At 36.8% G+C, this 21,650-nt stretch overlaps 7 non-coding genes across 7 annotated transcripts; all 7 read left to right on the top strand.

Moving 5' to 3' along the window:
• Positions 1-200: 200 nt before the first annotated feature.
• On the top strand, positions 201-274 carry Trnan-guu (transfer RNA asparagine (anticodon GUU)). Its single transcript has one exon. It is a non-coding gene; the product is annotated as a tRNA-Asn (tRNA).
• Positions 275-3,480: 3,206 nt separating this feature from the next.
• Trnan-guu (transfer RNA asparagine (anticodon GUU)) lies at positions 3,481-3,554 on the top strand. The gene has a single exon. It is a non-coding gene; the product is annotated as a tRNA-Asn (tRNA).
• Positions 3,555-3,808: 254 nt separating this feature from the next.
• Positions 3,809-3,882, top strand: Trnan-guu (transfer RNA asparagine (anticodon GUU)). Its single transcript has one exon. It is a non-coding gene; the product is annotated as a tRNA-Asn (tRNA).
• A 910-nt stretch (positions 3,883-4,792) lies between these two features.
• Positions 4,793-4,866, top strand: Trnan-guu (transfer RNA asparagine (anticodon GUU)). Its single transcript has one exon. It is a non-coding gene; the product is annotated as a tRNA-Asn (tRNA).
• A 2,878-nt stretch (positions 4,867-7,744) lies between these two features.
• Trnan-guu (transfer RNA asparagine (anticodon GUU)) lies at positions 7,745-7,818 on the top strand. Its single transcript has one exon. It is a non-coding gene; the product is annotated as a tRNA-Asn (tRNA).
• A 254-nt stretch (positions 7,819-8,072) lies between these two features.
• Positions 8,073-8,146, top strand: Trnan-guu (transfer RNA asparagine (anticodon GUU)). The gene has a single exon. It is a non-coding gene; the product is annotated as a tRNA-Asn (tRNA).
• A 3,428-nt stretch (positions 8,147-11,574) lies between these two features.
• Trnan-guu (transfer RNA asparagine (anticodon GUU)) lies at positions 11,575-11,648 on the top strand. The gene has a single exon. It is a non-coding gene; the product is annotated as a tRNA-Asn (tRNA).
• Positions 11,649-21,650: the final 10,002 nt, after the last annotated feature.

The following is a 21,650-nucleotide window of genomic DNA, read 5'->3' as shown; positions in this document are numbered from 1 at the left end:
CTTGCTCGTTTCACAAGTTAGATATTATGACATGTTATCTTTGTGGCACATTCCTGTAGCATGTTCCTTTGGTAACCGAACAGTTGTTAGTTCAATTCCTGCCATAGACGAATGTTTTTAATTTTAGTAAGCGCAGTATTAAAAACCAGCAAATAATTATGTGTCATGCTCGTTTCACAGATTAAAAAGCCTGTTATGTTGTCTCTGTGGCGCAATCGGTTAGCGCGTTCGGCTGTTAACCGAAAGGTTGGTGGTTCAAGCCCACCCAGGGACGAGCATTTATACATTTTAACACAATCAACTTCGAAACTTGAAAATGAATTTTTGTCTTGCTCGTTTCACAGGTTAGATATTCTGACATGTTTTCTTTGTGGCATAATCTTGTAGCATGTTCCTTTGGTAACCGAACAGTTGTTAGTTCAATTTCTGCCATAGACGAATGTTTTTAATTTTAAATCGCGCAGTATTTAAAAACACCAAATGATTAGCTGTCATGCTCTTTTCACAGATTAAAAAGCCTGTTATGTTGTCTCTGTGGTGCAATCGGTTAGTGCGTTCGGCTGTTAACCGAAAGTTTGGTGGTTCAAGCCCACCCAGGGACGAGCATTTATAAATTTTGACACAATCAAATTCGAAACTTAAAAATGAATTTGTGTCTTGCTCGTTTCACAGTTTTGATATTTTGACATGTTTTTTTTGTGACACATTCTGGCAGCACGTTCGTTTGGTAACCAACCAGTTGGTACTTCAATTTTTGCCATAGATGATTGTTTTTAATTTTAGTAAGCGCAGTATTAAAAACCAGCAAATAATTAGGTGTCATGCTCGTTTCACAGATTAAAAAGCCTGTTATGTTGTCTCTGTGGTGCAATCGGTTAGCGCATTCGGCTGTTAACCGAAAGGTTGGTGGTTCAAGCCCACCCAGGGACGAGCCTTTGTAAATTTTGACACAATCAACTTCGAAACTTGAAAATGAATTTTTGATTTGCTCGTTTCACAGGTTAGATATTTTGACATGTTTTCTTTGTGGCACATTTTGGTAGCACGTTCGGTTGGTCACCAAACAGTTGTTGGTTCAATTTCTCGCATAGACGATTGTTTTTAATTTTAATACACACAATTTTAAAAACATGCAAATGATTAGGTGTCATGCTCGTTTCACAGATTAAAAAACCTGTTATATTGTCTCTGTGGTGGAATCGGTTAGTGCATTCGGCTGTTTACCGAAAGGTTGGTGGTTCAAGCCCACCCAGGGACGAGCACTTATAAATTTTGACACAATCAAATTCGAAACTTGAAAATGAATTTTTGTCTTGCTCGTTTCACAAGTTAGATATTTTGACATGTTTTCTTTGTGGCACATTCTGGCAGCGCGTTAATTTGGTAACCAAACAGTTGGTAGTTCAATTTCTCGCATAGATGATTGTTTCTAATTTTAGTAAGCATAGTATTAAAAACCAGCAAATAGTTAGGTGTCATCTTCAATTCACACATTAAAAAGCCTGATATGTTGTCTCTGTGGTGCAATCGGTTATCGCATTCGGCTGTTAACCGAAAGGTTGGTGGTTCAAGCCCACCCAGGTACGAGCCCTTGTAAATTTCGAACCAATCAAATTCAAAACTTGAAAACGAATTTTTGTCTTGCTCGTCTCACAGGTTAGATATTCTGACCTGTTATCTTTGTGGCACATTCTTGTAGCATGTTCCTTTGGTAACTGAACAGTTGTTAGTTCATTTTCTGCCATAGACCATTGTTTGTAATTTTAAATCGCACAGTTTTAAAAACCAGCAAATGATTAGGTGTCATGCTCGTTTCACAGATTAAAAAGCCTGTTATGTTGTCTCTGTGGTGCAATCAGTTAGCGCGTTCGGCTGTTAACCAAAAGGTTGGTGGTTCAAGCCCGCCCTGCGACGAGCACTTATAAATTTTGACACAATCAAATTCGAAACTTGAAAATGAATTTTTGTTTTGCTCGTTTCACAAGTTAGATAATTTGACATGTGTTCTTTGTGGCACATTTTGGCAGCGCGTTCGTTTGGTAACCAAACAGTTGGTAGTTCAATTTCTCCCATAGACGATTGTTTTTAATTTTAATACACACAATTTTAAAAACCAGCAAATGATTAGGTGTCATGCTCGTTTCACAGATTAAAAAGCCTGTTATGTTGTCTTTGTGGTGCAATCGGTTAGTGCGTTCGGCTGTTAACCAAAAGGTTGGTGGTTCAAGCCCACCCAGGGACGAGCATTTATAAAGTTTGACACAATCAAATTCGAAACTTAAATATGAATTTTTGTCTTGCTCGTTTCACAGGTTTGATATTTTGACATGTTTTTTTTGTGCCACATTCTGGCAGCACGTTCGTTTGGTAACCAACCAGTTGGTAATTCAATTTTTGCCATAGATGATTGTTTTTAATTTTAGTAAGCGCAGTATTAAAAACCAGCAAATAATTAGGTGTCTTGCTCGTTTCACCGATTAAAAAACCTGTTATGTTGTCTCTGTGGCGCAATCGGTTAGCGCGTTCGGCTGTTAACCGAAAGGTTGGTGGTACAAGCCCACCCAGGGATGAGCATTTATAAATTTTGACACAATCAACTTCGAAACTTGAAAATGAATTTTTGATTTGCTCGTCTCACAGGTTAGATATTTTGACATGTTCTCTTTGTGGCACATTTTGGTAGCACGTTCGGTTGGTCACCAAACAGTTGTTGGTTCAATTTCTCGCATAGACGATTGTTTTTAATTTTAATACACACAATTTTAAAAGCATGCAAATGATTAGGTGTCATGCTCGTTTCACCGATTAAAAAACTTGTTATGTTGTCTCTGTGGCGCAATCGGTTAGCGCGTTCAACGGTTAACCTAAAGGTTGGTGGTTCAAGCCCACCCGGGGACGAGCATTTATAAATTTTGACACAAACAAATTCGAAACTTGAAAATGAATTTTTGTCTTGCTCGTTTCACAGGTTAGATATTTTGACATGTGTTCTTTGTGGCACATTCTGGCAGCGCGTTCGTTTGGTAACCAAACAGTTGGTAGTTCAATTTCTGCCATAGATGATTGTTTCTAATTTTAGTAAGCGTAGTATTAAAAGCCAGCAAATAGTTAGGTGTCATCTTCGTTTCACACATTAAAAAGCCTGATATGTTGTCTCTGTGGTGCAATCGGTTATCGCATTCGGCTGTTAACCGAAAGGTTGGTGGTTCAAGCCCACCCAGGGACAAGACCTTGTAAATTTTGAACCAATCAAATTCAAAACTTGAAAATGAATTTTTGTCTTGCTCGTCTCACAGGTTAGATATTCTGACCTGTTATTTTTGTGGCACATTCTTGTAGCATGTTCCTTTGGTAACCGAACAGTTGTTAGTTCAATTTCTCCCATAGACGATTGTTTTTAATTTTAAATCGCTCAGTATTAAAAACCAGCAAATGATGAGGTGTCATGCTCGTTTCACAGATTAAAAAGCCTGTTATGTTGTCTCTGTGGCGCAATCGGTTAGCGCGTTCGGCTGTTAACCGAAAGGTTGGTGGTTCAAGCCCACCCAGGGACGAGCCTTTGTAAATTTTGACACAATCAATATCGGAACTTGAAAATGAATTTTTGTCTTGCTCGTTTCACAGGTTAGATATTTTGACATGTGTTCTTTGTGGCACATTCTGGCAGCACGTTCGTTTGGTAACCAAACAGTTGGTAGTTCAATTTCTCCCATAGACGATTGTTTTTAATTTTAAATCGCACAGTATTAAAAACCAGCAAATGATGAGGTGTCATGCTCGTTTCACAGATTAAAAAGCCTGTTATGTTGTCTCTGTGGCGCAATCGGTTAGCGCGTTCGGCTGTTATCCGAAAGGTTGGTGGTTCAAGCCCACCCAGGGACGAGCCTTTGTAAATTTTGACACAATCAATATCGGAACTTGAAAATGAATTCTTGTTTTGCTCGTTTCACAGGTTAGATATTTTGACATGTTTTCTTTGTGGCACATTCTGGTAGCACGTTCGGTTGGTCACCAAACAGTTGTTGGTTTAACTTCACGCATAGACGATTGTTTTTAATTTTAATACACACAATTTTAAAAACCAGCAAATGATTAGGTGTCATGCTCGTTTCACAGATTAAAAAACCTGTTATGTTGTCTCTGTGGTGCAATCGGTTAGCGCGTTCGGCTGTTAACCGAAAGGTTGGTGGTTCAAGCCCACCCAGGGACGAGCATTTATAAATTTTGACACAATCAAATTCGAAACTTGAAAATGAATTTTTGTTTTGCACGTTTCACAGGTTAGATATTTTGACATGTTTTTTTTGTGGCACATTCTGGTAGCACGTTCGGTTGGTCACTAAACAGTTGTTGGTTCAATTTCTCGCATAGACGATTGTTTTTAATTTTAATACACACAATTTTAAAAACCAGCAAATGATTAGGTGTCATGCTCGTTTCACAGATTAAAAAGCCTGTTATGTTGTCTCTGTGGTGCAATCGGTTAGTGCATTCGGCTGTTAACCGAAAGGTTGGTGGTTCAAGCCCACCCAGGGATGAGCATTTATAAATTTTGACACAATCAATTTCGAAACTTGAAAATGAATTTTTGTCTTGCTCGTTTCACAAGTTAGATATTATGACATGTTATCTTTGTGGCACATTCCTGTAGCATGTTCCTTTGGTAACCGAACAGTTGTTAGTTCAATTCCTGCCATAGACGAATGTTTTTAATTTTAGTAAGCGCAGTATTAAAAACCAGCAAATAATTATGTGTCATGCTCGTTTCACAGATTAAAAAGCCTGTTATGTTGTCTCTGTGGCGCAATCGGTTAGCGCGTTCGGCTGTTAACCGAAAGGTTGGTGGTTCAAGCCCACCCAGGGACGAGCATTTATACATTTTAACACAATCAACTTCGAAACTTGAAAATGAATTTTTGTCTTGCTCGTTTCACAGGTTAGATATTCTGACATGTTTTCTTTGTGGCATAATCTTGTAGCATGTTCCTTTGGTAACCGAACAGTTGTTAGTTCAATTTCTGCCATAGACGAATGTTTTTAATTTTAAATCGCGCAGTATTTAAAAACACCAAATGATTAGCTGTCATGCTCTTTTCACAGATTAAAAAGCCTGTTATGTTGTCTCTGTGGTGCAATCGGTTAGTGCGTTCGGCTGTTAACCGAAAGTTTGGTGGTTCAAGCCCACCCAGGGACGAGCATTTATAAATTTTGACACAATCAAATTCGAAACTTAAAAATGAATTTGTGTCTTGCTCGTTTCACAGTTTTGATATTTTGACATGTTTTTTTTGTGACACATTCTGGCAGCACGTTCGTTTGGTAACCAACCAGTTGGTACTTCAATTTTTGCCATAGATGATTGTTTTTAATTTTAGTAAGCGCAGTATTAAAAACCAGCAAATAATTAGGTGTCATGCTCGTTTCACAGATTAAAAAGCCTGTTATGTTGTCTCTGTGGTGCAATCGGTTAGCGCATTCGGCTGTTAACCGAAAGGTTGGTGGTTCAAGCCCACCCAGGGACGAGCCTTTGTAAATTTTGACACAATCAACTTCGAAACTTGAAAATGAATTTTTGATTTGCTCGTTTCACAGGTTAGATATTTTGACATGTTTTCTTTGTGGCACATTTTGGTAGCACGTTCGGTTGGTCACCAAACAGTTGTTGGTTCAATTTCTCGCATAGACGATTGTTTTTAATTTTAATACACACAATTTTAAAAACATGCAAATGATTAGGTGTCATGCTCGTTTCACAGATTAAAAAACCTGTTATATTGTCTCTGTGGTGGAATCGGTTAGTGCATTCGGCTGTTTACCGAAAGGTTGGTGGTTCAAGCCCACCCAGGGACGAGCACTTATAAATTTTGACACAATCAAATTCGAAACTTGAAAATGAATTTTTGTCTTGCTCGTTTCACAAGTTAGATATTTTGACATGTTTTCTTTGTGGCACATTCTGGCAGCGCGTTAATTTGGTAACCAAACAGTTGGTAGTTCAATTTCTCGCATAGATGATTGTTTCTAATTTTAGTAAGCATAGTATTAAAAACCAGCAAATAGTTAGGTGTCATCTTCAATTCACACATTAAAAAGCCTGATATGTTGTCTCTGTGGTGCAATCGGTTATCGCATTCGGCTGTTAACCGAAAGGTTGGTGGTTCAAGCCCACCCAGGTACGAGCCCTTGTAAATTTCGAACCAATCAAATTCAAAACTTGAAAATGAATTTTTGTTTTGCTCGTTTCACAAGTTAGATAATTTGACATGTGTTCTTTGTGGCACATTTTGGCAGCGCGTTCGTTTGGTAACCAAACAGTTGGTAGTTCAATTTCTCCCATAGACGATTGTTTTTAATTTTAATACACACAATTTTAAAAACCAGCAAATGATTAGGTGTCATGCTCGTTTCACAGATTAAAAAGCCTGTTATGTTGTCTTTGTGGTGCAATCGGTTAGTGCGTTCGGCTGTTAACCGAAAGGTTGGTGGTTCAAGCCCACCCAGGGACGAGCATTTATAAAGTTTGACACAATCAAATTCGAAACTTAAATATGAATTTTTGTCTTGCTCGTTTCACAGGTTTGATATTTTGACATGTTTTTTTTGTGCCACATTCTGGCAGCACGTTCGTTTGGTAACCAACCAGTTGGTAATTCAATTTTTGCCATAGATGATTGTTTTTAATTTTAGTAAGCGCAGTATTAAAAACCAGCAAATAATTAGGTGTCTTGCTCGTTTCACCGATTAAAAAACCTGTTATGTTGTCTCTGTGGCGCAATCGGTTAGCGCGTTCGGCTGTTAACCGAAAGGTTGGTGGTACAAGCCCACCCAGGGATGAGCATTTATAAATTTTGACACAATCAACTTCGAAACTTGAAAATGAATTTTTGATTTGCTCGTCTCACAGGTTAGATATTTTGACATGTTCTCTTTGTGGCACATTTTGGTAGCACGTTCGGTTGGTCACCAAACAGTTGTTGGTTCAATTTCTCGCATAGACGATTGTTTTTAATTTTAATACACACAATTTTAAAAGCATGCAAATGATTAGGTGTCATGCTCGTTTCACCGATTAAAAAACTTGTTATGTTGTCTCTGTGGCGCAATCGGTTAGCGCGTTCAACGGTTAACCTAAAGGTTGGTGGTTCAAGCCCACCCGGGGACGAGCATTTATAAATTTTGACACAAACAAATTCGAAACTTGAAAATGAATTTTTGTCTTGCTCGTTTCACAGGTTAGATATTTTGACATGTGTTCTTTGTGGCACATTCTGGCAGCGCGTTCGTTTGGTAACCAAACAGTTGGTAGTTCAATTTCTGCCATAGATGATTGTTTCTAATTTTAGTAAGCGTAGTATTAAAAGCCAGCAAATAGTTAGGTGTCATCTTCGTTTCACACATTAAAAAGCCTGATATGTTGTCTCTGTGGTGCAATCGGTTATCGCATTCGGCTGTTAACCGAAAGGTTGGTGGTTCAAGCCCACCCAGGGACAAGACCTTGTAAATTTTGAACCAATCAAATTCAAAACTTGAAAATGAATTTTTGTCTTGCTCGTCTCACAGGTTAGATATTCTGACCTGTTATTTTTGTGGCACATTCTTGTAGCATGTTCCTTTGGTAACCGAACAGTTGTTAGTTCAATTTCTCCCATAGACGATTGTTTTTAATTTTAAATCGCTCAGTATTAAAAACCAGCAAATGATGAGGTGTCATGCTCGTTTCACAGATTAAAAAGCCTGTTATGTTGTCTCTGTGGCGCAATCGGTTAGCGCGTTCGGCTGTTAACCGAAAGGTTGGTGGTTCAAGCCCACCCAGGGACGAGCCTTTGTAAATTTTGACACAATCAATATCGGAACTTGAAAATGAATTTTTGTCTTGCTCGTTTCACAATTTAGATATTTTGACATGTGTTCTTTGTGGCACATTCTGGCAGCACGTTCGTTTGGTAACCAAACAGTTGGTAGTTCAATTTCTCCCATAGACGATTGTTTTTAATTTTAAATCGCACAGTATTAAAAACCAGCAAATGATGAGGTGTCATGCTCGTTTCACAGATTAAAAAGCCTGTTATGTTGTCTCTGTGGCGCAATCGGTTAGCGCGTTCGGCTGTTATCCGAAAGGTTGGTGGTTCAAGCCCACCCAGGGACGAGCCTTTGTAAATTTTGACACAATCAATATCGGAACTTGAAAATGAATTCTTGTTTTGCTCGTTTCACAGGTTAGATATTTTGACATGTTTTCTTTGTGGCACATTCTGGTAGCACGTTCGGTTGGTCACCAAACAGTTGTTGGTTTAACTTCACGCATAGACGATTGTTTTTAATTTTAATACACACAATTTTAAAAACCAGCAAAGGATTAGGTGTTATGCTCGTTTCACAGATTAAAAAACCTGTTATGTTGTCTCTGTGGCGCAATCGGTTAGTGCGTTCGGTTGTTAACCAAAAGTTTGGTGGTTCAAGCCCACCCAGGGACGAGCATTTATAAATTTTGACACAATCAAATTCGAGACTTGAAAATCATTTTTTGTCTTGCTCGTTTCACAGGTTAGGTATTCCGGCATGTTTTCATTGTGGCACAATCTTGTAGCATGTTCCTTTGGTAACCGAACAGTTTGCAGTTCAATTTCTGTCAAAGACGATGGTTTTTAATTTTAATATGCGCAGTATTAAAAACCAGCAAATGATTAGGTGTCATGCTCGTTGCACAGATTAACCTTTTGAATACCGTTCCCGTAATCTGACGGGCTGAGAGCGCAGTCTCAGCGTACCAAACCCGTAATTGCCCGTCAGATCTGAGTCTTCGATACGTGTTTTTTAAATTTATTTATTTATTTTAAAAACGGCCCTAAAATTTTTAATTAATATTTTTAGAAGTTTTAAAAGATATCACACTACTATTTTGAGGCAATAATTAGTCCATTCTACGCATGTGCAAAAAGAACACGTTGTTAGAATTTGAACATTCTTTATGGAAGCTAATCATCATGAACGGACTCGATATTTGAGGCGCTGCTAAAAGATTCGTTTACAGGAAGATACCGACTGGTTTGAAAGTGAAGAAGAGGATTTTAGACCAGAAAAATGTGAGGAAGACAATGAAAGTAAAAAAGAAAATCAACAGAATGAATTGGATTGCGAAAGTGAGACTGAAACGGCCGGCATGGAAACGGCGAATAATGGCGGATATCAAAGAGGAGCTGATTTAAAACCAAAAGAATTACATTTTGCTGACAGCCTGGGAGGAGAATAATTTTGAATTCTTAAACAGGTAAGTGTTTTTATTATTCAAAGCTTTTTAAACATTGGCCATGATACATGTTTTATTTTACGAAACGAATAAATATGGCCTTCAGAAACATTGCGATGCTTCGGAGCCTGTTGATGATAAATATTTGGCAAGTTGCTTGTTTAGTTTTGCACATAGGTATTTTCAAAAAGCCTACTCTATTGCCTTACTGGTCCACATTCCTTTATTATCTACGCTGATTTTTAATCAGTTCATAAATTGAAAGAAAATTAGAAGTAAGTTTACACTTTATTGACAATTTTGAAGACCCTGCTGGCAATAAATTGTTCAAATTAGAAAATGTTTTGCCATGACATGCGACTGGTTCTATCCTGTTTTTCTATCTAATAAATTTATATTTGTAGATGAAAGCTTGCTGGCATGGAAAGGCTGGCTCAACTTCAGACAGCATATTCCATCTAAAAGATCTAATTTTGGAATTATGTTATTTGCTTTCCGTTGCTGTCTCTGGCTATGTGCACCAATTGTCTGTATACATTGTCGATGAGCAAGCTGAATGCACTGGCAGCGGAGTCAATTTTGGAATATCTTTGTGCGAGTCATGTTTTGATCCTTACCATGCTAGCTAAATTTATTTACAAATGGTATTTTATTTAGTTTCTGCAAATGCTTCACTGCTTTGTATTGCTAGCTTTTGTACATAAATTTGCTAATCTATTGTATTAGTTGTGCATCAATGTGCAGTATTTGTTGCACTCTGCCATCTTCAGAGCAGCAGTCTAATCAAATATTTCAGTTCTCATATTGTTTGCAATCTAGCAGTCCATGATTTGCTGTTTCTGCTCATAAATGTTGCTTCCTGTCTTTTGCTGCTTCACCAAATGTGTGAATATAGGCTCACGACTCAATTCTTCTTGCACACATCCAGTTAATCTTTACTGCAGCACACATGAATCGGTGCAATGACTTTATATGCAAGTTTTTTTACATAAATCTAGTCTCAAGAAATGCATAAAAATTCAGAACAAAAAATGGTAACTGCGCATATATAGATGTCTAGCTGCAAAGTTTTTGCAAGCTGTGTGGAGGAAAAAATCTCATTCTGCAGGAAAATGTCTCAGCTTCCAGATGCATATTCATTTGCAGTTTTGTGCCAATTTGCACGAAAGTTGGAGCAACCTTGTCGGATGACTGTCTTGCGCTGCTTATGGACATGGCGTTTCGAGCTTTTCCAATGGCGCTCCCGCTATACATCGGAGCTCATAACTCCGCTTTCAATGCTCTTGGACGACTAAATTTTTTTGCAAATTGTTGTGAACATATGAATCCATGCAAGAATTATTTATACAACATTGCCAATTGCTTTTAGTGAATATAAAATACAATTGAAAATGACGTACTAACATAAAAAACTCGTAGCTTCAACGAATTGCAACTTTTGCAGGTAAGCAAATGCAAGCTAACTACATTAAAAAAGTATCAGCTTGTAGAAAAATTTCTCAGGATTCTGATGCATGTTAATTTATGTAACTACCTCAATTTTGAAGAAATTTGATGCAGTTTTTACGCAGTGGTGTCGAAGGCTCAAATCGCCATAGTAAATGCACTGGTACGCTGGGGAATTTCCAGCCGTGAGCCCGCGGTTGCTAAAGGGTTAAAAAGCCTGTTATTTTGTCTCTGTGGTGCAATCGGTTTGATGGTTCAGCTGTTAACCGAAAAGTTGGTGGTTCAATCCCACTAAGAAATGAGCTTTTATAATTTCGATACAATCAAATTCGAAACTTGAAAATGAATTTTTGTCTTGCTCGTTTCACAGGTTTGATATTCTGACATGTTATCTTTGTGGCACATTTTTGTAGCATGTTCCTTTTGTAACCAAACAGTTGTTAGTTCAACTTCTCCCATAGACGTTTGTTTTTAAATTTAAATCGCGCAGTATTAAAAACCAGCAAATGATGAGGTGTCATGCTCGTTTCACAGATTAAAAAGCCTGTTATGTTGTCTCTGTGGCGCAATCGGTTAGCGCGTTCGGCTGTTAAACGAAAGGTTGGTGGTTCAAGCCCACCCAGGGAGAGCCTTTGTAAATTTTGACACAATCAATATCGGAACTTGAAAATGAATTCTTGTTTTGCTCGTTTCACAGGTTAGATATTCTGACATGTTTTCTTTGTGGCACATTCTGGTAGCACGTTCGGTTGGTCACCAAACAGTTGTTGGTTCAACTTCTCGCATAGACGATTGTTTTTAATTTTAATACACACAATTTTAAAAACCAGCAAAGGATTAGGTGTCATGCTCGTTTCACAGATAAAAAAACCTGTTATGTTGTCTCTGTGGCGCAATCGGTTAGCGCGTTCGGCTGTTAACCGAAAGGTTGGTGGTTCAAGCCCACCCAGGGACGAGCCCTTATCAATTTTGACACAATCAAATTCGAGACTTGAAAATCATTTTTTGTCTTGCTCGTTTCACAGGTTAGATATTCTGACATGTTTTCTTTGTGGCACAATCTTGTAGCATGTTCCTTTGGTAACCGAACAGTTTGCAGTTCAATTTCTGTCAAAGACGATGGTTTTTAATTTTAATATGCGCAGTATTAAAAACCAGCAAATGATTAGGTGTCATGCTCGTTTCACAGATTAAAAAGCCTGTTATGTTGTCTCTGTGGCGCAATCGGTTAGTGCGTTTGGCTGTTAACCGAAAGGTTGGTGGTTCAAGCCCACCCAGGGACGAGCATTTATAAATCTGGAAACAATCAAATTTTAAACTTGAAAATGAATTTTTGTCTTGCACGTTTCGCAGGTTAGATAATTTGACATGCTTTCTTTGTGGCACATTCTGGTAGCACGTTCGGTTGGTCACCAAACAGTTGGTAGTTCAATTTCTGCCATTGACGATTGTTTTTAATTTTAAATCGCACAGTATTAAAAACCACCAAATGATTAGGTGACATGCTCGTTTCACAGATTAAAAAGCCTGTTATGTTGTCTCTGTGGTGCAATCGGTTAGAGGGTTCAGCTGTTAACCGAAAAGTTGGTGGTTCAATCCCACTCAGAGATGAGCTTTTATAAATTCAATACAATCCAGTTCGAAATTTGAAAATTAGATTTTGTCTTGCTGGTTTCACAGGTTCGATATTCTGACACATTATCTTTGTAGCACATTCTGGTAGCACGTTCCATTCATAACCGAACAGTTGTTAGTTCAATTTCTGCCATAGTCAATTGTTTTTAATTTTAATACGCGCAGTATTAAAAACCTGCAAATGATGAGGTGTCATGCTCGTTTCACAGATTAAAAAGCCTGTTATGTTGTCTCTGTGGTGCAATCGGTTAGCCCGATCGGCTGTTAACCGAAAAGTTGGTGGTTCAATCCCACTCAAAGATGAGCTTTTATAATTTCAATACAATCCAATTCGAAACTTGAAAATGAACTTTTGTCTTGCTCGTTTCACAGGTTGGATATTCTGACATGTTATCTTTGTGGCACATTCTTGTAGCATGTTCCTTTTGTAACCAAAAAGTTGTTAGTTCAATTTCTCCCATAGACGATTGTTTTTAATTTTAAATCGCACAGTATTAAAAACCAGCAAATAATTAGGTGTCATGCTCGTTTCACAGATTAAAAAGCCTGTTATGTTGTCTCTGTGGCGCAATCGGTTAGTGCGTTCGGCTGTTAACCGAAAGGTTAGTGGTTCAAGCCCACCCAAAGATGAGCACTTATAAACTGTGACACAATCAATTTCGAAACTTGAAAATGAATTTTTTGTCTTGTTCGTTTCAAAAGTTAGATATTTTTACATGTTTTCTTTGTGGCACATTCTGGCAGCGTGTTCGTTTGGTAACCAAACAGTTGGTAGTTCAATTTCTCGCATAGACGATTGTTTTTAATTTTAATACGCATAGTATTAAAAACCCGCAAAAGATTAGGTGTCATGCTCGTTTCACAAATTAAAAAGCCTGTTATGTTGTCTCTGTGGTGCAATCGGTTAGTGCATTCGGCTGTTAACCGAAAGGTTGGTGGTTCAAGCCCACCCAGGAACGAGCCCTTATAAATTTTGACACAATCAAATTCGAAACTTCAAAATTAAGTTCTTTCTTGCTCGTTTCACAGGTTAGATATTCTGACATGTTTTTATTGTGGCACATTCTTGTAGCGTGTTCTTTTGGTAACCGAAGAGTTGGTAGTTACATTTCTGCCATAGACGATTGTTTTTAATTTTAATACGCATAGTTTTAAAAACCAGCAAATAAGTAGTTGTCACGCTCTTTTCAAAGATTAAAAAGCCTGTTATGTTGTCTCTGTGGTGCAATCGGTTAGCGCATTCGGCTGTTAACCGAAAGGTTGGCGGTTCAAGCCCACCTAAGGATGAGCCCTTATAATTTTTGACACAATCAATTTCGAAACTTGAAAATGAATTTTTGTCCTGCTCGTTTCACAAGTTAGAAATTTTGACATGTTTTTTCTGTGGCACATTCTGGCAGAACGTTCGTTTGGTAACTAAACAGTTGGTAGTAACAGTTCTGCCATAGACGATTGTTTTTAATTTTAATACGCGCAGTATTAAAAACCAGAAAATGAATTTTTGTCATGCTAGTTTCACAGATTAAATAGTCTGATATGTTGTCTCTGTGGAGCACTCGGATAGCGCGTTCGGCTGTACACTGAAAGGGTTAGTTGATAGGATATAGCCAAAATTGAATGTGTTTTGTTTTGGTAATTTTGTTAGTAATGTTTGGAAAGGTGCTGTTTGGAACTGTTGCCATGTTCATTTCACAGAATAAAAAAGTTCCATCTTTTGGCAAAACTGGTTAGCGCGTTCTGCTGTTAACCAAAAGGTTGGTGGTTCAATCCCACCCAGGGACGAGCCATTATAATTTCGGTACAATCAGTATTAAAACTCTTGAAAATAAATTTCAATTTCAATAAATTCATTACCAACTGTTCGGATGGTAACTGAACAGTTGGTAGTTCAATTTCTCCCATAGACAGTTGTTTTTATTTTTAAAACAAACAGTATGGAAAATTGAGCCAAGGATTTGTTGTCATGTTAGTTTCAGAGGTTAAACATTTTTATATGTTGTCTCTCTGGTGCAATCGGTTAGTGAGTTTGGCTATTAACTGCAAGGTTAGAAGTTAAAGCCCACCCAGGGAAGAGCATTTATTATTTTTATCCCATCAGTTTTGAAACTCTTGAAAATAACTTTTTTGTCATTCTCGTCATGCTTGTCATTACTTGCCTTCTCTCAAGTACATCAAATAACAAGTTTTCAATTCTGCAATAACGTAAATCAGATTCAGGCATTAGTGTAACGTTTTTTTGTTTGAATTTGTAAATTGTTTCATGCGAAGTTCATTTCAGACTAATTTTTGTTAGTTAGAACATTTTATTATGCCTCAAGGGAGCGCCTTGGTTTGATGAAGAATTAACAGTTGCTCAGCAGTTTGGAAATAAACAACTCTTAATAGTTGTATTAAAATAAACCCTTAGTGTTAAAACTTTTGAAGTTGATATAGATTGCGACCATCAGTTAGTTGCTAGTTGCAGTCCAGTCAATTGCTAGATATAGACTTTAGATTTTATCAAATGCAGAACTCTTTCATAAGAAGAGATTAAAATTGATTTGCCATGAGAAGGTTAGAGTTAGTCCCTAATCCTTAACAGACCTTGGTTATCGAGTTTACTTTTTGCAGAGTAAATAGTGATATTTGTCGGATTATCAATAGACATTTATTAAGGGATCTTTCACAAGTTAGAGGTAGGTTAAGAGATTTGTTACATCCTAAATGTTTAGTATCGCTCAACCAGAAAAATAGAGCCCACAATACAGGTAACATTCCTCTTGCTCATAAAAGGCTAAACTTATCTTTCGCAAATTTTGGTGAACCATTTAGAACATCCAAAGCCATCTTCAATTTAAATGCTGCCTTCAATCATAGAAATGTCAAAAAATAGAAAGTCATGGCATTCGATTAGATGTTTTATGGTGAATGTCTCAGTTTTAACTCTGTATAATTTATTGTCTGTGGTCCTTTTAAAAACAACAAATATTTAATATTTAAAGATAATGATTAAATCACATTATGGAATAATTTATGTCTAATTAGCTTTAAGGTAAAATCTAGATATAAAAATATGGTTGATCATGATCCAATGTATACACCCTATAATACCACTGGTTTATTTTTCTAAATTTAGTTGAATTAAAATTGTGGTGGCTAAAAAAATGTTTGGTGTGACTAATGTGCACAGAGTAAGCTGTATTTCTTGTTCATTTTACTCAACTCATTTTTTAATGTGTACAGTAGACTTTATTCTAAACACTGAAGTTGGAAAAGTTATAGCCAGAAACAAAAACTCCAAATTTTGTTGGAAGAAGTTTAGACGATCAGTCTTAGCCTTTGGGATACCAAAGTACTTTTTAATTAAAACAACTTCCTGAAACCCTGTTAGTGTGTTAAGTGACTTGAGTTTATTTCGTCCTACACAAATTTTCTTCTAAACACCTTGGCATTTGCAGAACAGGACGTGGCGAACGCATCGTGGGTAACTGAACCTCAAGTTAGCAAGCTGCTGACAAAGTCCTAACTTTAAAAAATGAGATTTACCGCAACTAACTGTGATGGTTGGCTACCAGTTGACAAAGACACCGGAATGATCAGAGAAAATAACTTTAGATTGCTCTACTAATCTCAGTACTCGATAAGTATTCACTCATGTCTGACATGCTGCAGCAATGACAAAAATATAGATGTACATATTTCTCACAAACTGTGTCGGGTGCAGGTGCTCCCACAGTTATTGCAACTATCATACTAGTCAAAAATCAAAAATCTCTAGATTCAACCTTTAAATGATTTTTAGCTTTGCTATATAAATGTTTACTACCATGGTTTTTGGTGCCACTATCATAGGATCAGGTGCTGGTAACTTGAATCCTTGTTTAAAAATATCTCGTAAGGTGATGCTTAGTACTGCAAACATTAAAAAACAAGTAGCGTAGCACACCTACCTTCTCATGTTGAAACAATGAGGATCTTGAGGAACAATAGACAAACATGGTATTGTCCAGGAATGACTAGTGTTATTCAATACCAGGTGAAGTATTGTGAGTTTAAACCAGTGAGCTAAAATTTGGAGATTCGCATCATTCTTCATGTTATGCACCTTTCTGAATTGGCAGTCATTGTGACAATATTAGCTGTTGATCATGTGGTACCCCTATACTTACCCATTTATAACAATCTGATTGATTGTAGCGTTGATATACTAGTTTGCCCCTAGGCAAGACATAATACATCTAGCTAATGCACTTGCCTGTATGGCTGCTGATGCAAACGATTATTTTGTTACTTTGGCTTAGCAGAAGCCAAAGTGACAGAGGAACCCATTTTAAAAATGATGTTTCGTAAAAATTTCATGCTACAGGAAGATGCTGTATATGGAAGATAACTAAAACTTACAAAATTACATACAATTCCCAGTTTTATGTCGTGGTAGAGCGTGTCAATAAGAGTTTCAGCAATTTATTTGGATTTTATATTCTTACTCAGACAGAACTTTAAAATATGAAATGCTATGACACTAAGTATCGTCAGGTCTTCAGAGAAACTTAACTTGCTGCAACAAATGAAAGTGCAGACCATTTGATGTTGGAGCGGCAGAACAGATACATTAAAATTAATATTAAAATGATAATATAGACGCTACAAGAAGTAAGTTTACCTCACGAACATGCAATCAGCTAGTTTTAGCTTAGAGTTGACTTGCGCTCAACTAACTCTACCTGTAGTAAAATTACCCAATCAAAACAAACAATCTTCAATGAAAGAGATCTGGCTGCGGTGCTGAGCAAGCAGAGGCAGAAATGAATTTTACCTCAATCTCATACTAAATAGTAAGTTGCAGTGGATTATCAGAAGGGTTCATGATGATGGCACTTGAAAAGTGACTGATGAAGGATTCACTAACAATTTTGGTGTCATACTGTTTATGCCAACATGTGGTATAGCTTGGCAACTAAAATATTCAAATGCCAGATCAGATATTGACCATTAAAAAGGATTCTCACAGTGAGATGAAAGAGCAAATTAGTGGGGAAGAGTGACCAACATATTCAAATGCTGCCATCAGTTACCAATGATTTAATCTTGACTTTACTTTTTGAAGAAAAATGTACGCTTTTGATTCAACTTGAGTGTGCCTTGAAAAACTTAAAAATAAATCTTTAATTCTTTGGCATTTTGCCAGTGCTAAGGCGTTTCCTACTCCTGTATATTTTTAATGAAAATAGTCTTGTGTATCTGCTGATGATGAACCCTCTGTTAGGATTCCAGGTTGTCAAAGTGCTTTATTTGCTTTTCTTATGGTTGTAGCAATGAATTCCAATTGTCAGTTTTTTTTAGATAGTTTTCTACTGTTCTTTGCATACGATAGTTTAACACTGTGACTGCAAAATTATTCAATATGGCAAGTGCTACAGTGCCGAATTTTTTCCTTTTAAACACAACACACTTTGTATAGACTCTTGCACTGTTTTTATTTTTTCAGTTTAACCTAAATTACCTATACATATTTAAAACATTTCCACTAATAGAATTAAACCTATAGTACTTGTTTGGAGTAGCGTGCAGGAAAACGAATGATGCAAAATTGAAAAAAGCGCTTTTGTTTAATAAAAAAAGATTGTAAGGGCTTTAGTTCATACATCAGGGATTTAGTTTATGTATATTAAGGTTAGCTGTTTTGTTTTACTGCTGAAAGTGTTGTAATAATGTGAAAATTGTTTGAACCACATAGCATGAATTTTTGAAAAATCATATAAAATAATATAAATTTAAAATAAACCTGACGCAGAGGCATGAAAAATGTAAGATCGACTAACAAACAACTTTGTATCATTGAAAACAGGATCTTACATAACAAAAACTTTTTAATTTAAACACACTACGAAATCCGTCAAAAGAGTTTTTGAGTTTAAACGAAAAGACATTGTATCAAAGTTAAAATTAAAACCCAGCAGCATATGTCTGTTAAATGAAACCAACATTTGCTGATCATTGACTTTGCACAATATCATGTTTTCTATTGGGGAGAAAAGCAAACCCAAGCAAAATTGAATTTCATTTAGATTTCTCATTGCTGCATAAAAGTTTACAGTGTGCTAAAACTTGGGTTTAGGAAGCTGTCATGAAGTTGTCAGATTTTTGATGAATATTCAAAAAACCTTTATAACTTCATTTTTAAATGGGTTCTATTTTTCTGTTATCAATTTCTTTCCCTTTCATTGGTTAAATACCCTTCCTAACTGTCCAAACTCTTTGTAGGCTATCTAAATATAATTATAATATTGTAAATATATTGTACGAATAGATATTTTGTAAACATTGTATACACATCTCTCAGTAAAAAAAGTTTTATCGATTCTGAGCAGATCCAAAATGACAGATTTACACAAATGTGAAAAGTGGCACCTAAAGGGTTAAAGCACCAGGAACTGTAATTTGTAGTATATTTAGTAGCTGGTTTAAAAGCTTGCAACGCAATAAACCATGTCCTTTTTATCCTATTGAGAAACTTTTCAAATGTGTTTTTTTAGATACACTGTTGCTCTTTTTCTTGACCATCCATTCATCTGAGTCTATGGTAAAATTTGTTCATATATATTAGAGTTGACAGTAAACTGTGGATTTTTTATTTTTCTTCGACAAGAAAGACATTAGTTTTTCGGGTGCTCGTTTTTGTTTTTTCCGTTAAACGTTTTTTCTTGCTCTTTTTGTAGAAATGTGAGATACCAACTGAGTATGTATGTATAAACATATATACGAGCTTACAGATTTGTATATGACATACATATACAACAACTTTAACACAAATATAGCCATATATGTATAGGTATGTATGCGTATGTATATGATTGTACTAAAACCAAATGACTCCATTGCATGGAGTCGTTTGGTTTTCGATATGACTCCATGAAGTACAGGCTGAAATGATCACACCAGTTAAGATGCCAGCTTGAGGGTGTCATTGCTAATGCATCACAAATGTGCTAAAGAATCTTAGCAACCCATCTTCTCAGTTCTCATCAACAATCAGTTATTGACATCTAGGAATAGACATGGGTGACCATTAATAAACAACCAAGCAGAGGAGTTGTGGTTTGAACTAAAATGGTACATTAATTTTAGGTCACCACCAAATAACTTCTGCTTATGGAGAGGAATAGAGGCTTTTGGAGGTTGTAATCTTTAACCGTCAAAACAACGTCAAACCAGCCAGCATCTAACACTTTTTTCTGGTCCAACAGTCAACTATTACATGAAAGTAAAAGACCACCTATTAGATAAAAAGTTGTCCCTCTCTTCCTTTTGTTTGCAGCGTGAAACACAAAAGCACAAGAAGAAGTGGTCTAACATAAACGACCAAGTCCATGAAACAAAAAAAAACAGCAAAAAGCCAGGACCAGCTGAAAAATTGCCCAAGGACGTTGAATCAATATCAGGATAGTTTTAGCATGAGAGAAGGTGACATCGGCTAAGCTTTTAAAACGTAAAACTTTATATTCCACTTAAAAAAAGAGCTTGGTATATCTTTCTAATTATCCTACATGTTTCAACCAAAGAAGGATGTCGAGGTTGAGCGCTAGCTAAAGTATTTTCTCGGCAATAGGCTCACTGCACCTGCCAGAATTCTTAGAGGTTCCTTGTGGTAATTGTTAAGAAGGGAGTCAGAAATGGTAGTTCGGTGTTAACTACCGTCATCTAATTATGTCACATTTTTACCGCTTTGACCATAGCCTAGATGTCATCAACTATAAAAAAATTTCAGCATGCTGAATCTAGTCAGTAGCAAATTCTCAATTCTTTTGTATGCAAAAAATCACTGATTGCAGACTAATCCAGCTTTGGACAAAAGACATTTATAGCCTTCAAGCTCACTTCTGCTGCAGTTACCTTCCATATGCTATTAGAGCTGGTCCTGCACATCTCACATAAGCTACATAAACGATACTATAATCACTGCACTAAGTGTTAAAACACACTTGTACCGGCAGCAGAAAAAGTTGCAGTAGCAAGGGGGATCAAGGCTCTACTCAAAATGAGTCAATGCAAAGTTTTTTTTTGTCACATGTGTACTACTTGGGTGATGTGGTAAGCAAATAAGTTGTGGCTTTTTGCCCTGAGAAAACAATAGGAGTTCAAAAATGGCAATCCCTCAAAAGTTAGAGGGATTGCAAGGTTTCTTGGGCATGGTAGTATACTACCCTCAGTTTGTACATCTAAAACTTTGCCATCTTTGCGTTGTATCGCCTGTGATTAGGCTGATATAGAAATGAAAAAAAACAGACATGTGGGAAGAAGAGCAGGCTGTTTTTCAAGCCTGCAAAATGGAATCTTATTTGCTCTATCTCATTTGCATTTTTCCGTTTTTGCATCCATCTCACATGTTTGGGTGTCATGGTTTGAATCAGTCATATATCATAAATGTAAATGCAAAACAATTTGGGATAAAAACAGTTTTGTACAAAACAGAGACGGCGGTTGACTACTTTAGAAGAACCTCAGCACTTCCAGAAATAAACTACGGTATCACACACAGAGAATGGTTGGCCAGGTACATGGCCATGAAATAATTCCGACTGTAGCTGTATTGCTGGCAGGTTGTCATCTGAAGCAACCACGGTTCACTCTGTTGGCTGCTGACAAGAAAGGTGTTGTCTAATCCAGTTGCATGACGTTTTGAGACCCTTGCAGAATTCTAATACACTCTGAAACATCAGGTCAGGCTCTGATACAGTTCCGGCGGACAGGTTGGGCTACTGTAAATTTAATGGGCTGAACTAGCAGACTAATCAACACTGTCAGCAAGTGAGCTCATCTTGCTACAATATTGCAGACCCACCAGCAAAGTGTTTGCTACGGTGGACAAAGATTATAGGGAAATATCTTTACTACTATTGCCAATGGTAGGCAGTTCATCCGAACTTAATGAGATAGTTTCCTTTTTGATGTCTTTCATCACCTTATTAAACGTATGACCTTGATGAGATAATTACTTTTTGACCTATATTATTAATTTGTTCAATATATGACTGAGCTCACCAAATGTACAGATTAGCACTGCACAAGTGCCAGCCTTCTCTTAGAGTAAATTCTTCCAGCATGAAAAAAGTTAATAAAAGCGATTGCTGTTAATGCAGATTCTGAAGTATTAACTGTATAGCAAGTAGGAAACTCTGTTGCTGTTTTGTAATATAAAATCTATTATTTTTAAAAGCAACAAAAAAGATCAATTACTCTGGCTGCAAAAATACAGCAAGTGTGCAAAGCTTTACCTTAACAAGTTTTGCTTTGATGACTGAATTGCTACTCTTAAAAAGTCAGCAAAGTGCAACCATGAATT

This window comes from Watersipora subatra, chromosome 8 (assembly GCF_963576615.1).
Source record: "Watersipora subatra chromosome 8, tzWatSuba1.1, whole genome shotgun sequence".
Lineage (NCBI taxonomy): Eukaryota > Metazoa > Bryozoa > Gymnolaemata > Cheilostomatida > Watersiporidae > Watersipora > Watersipora subatra.
The sequence above is the reverse complement of the archived record's forward strand: the minus strand, read 5'-3'. Positions and strand labels throughout refer to the sequence as shown.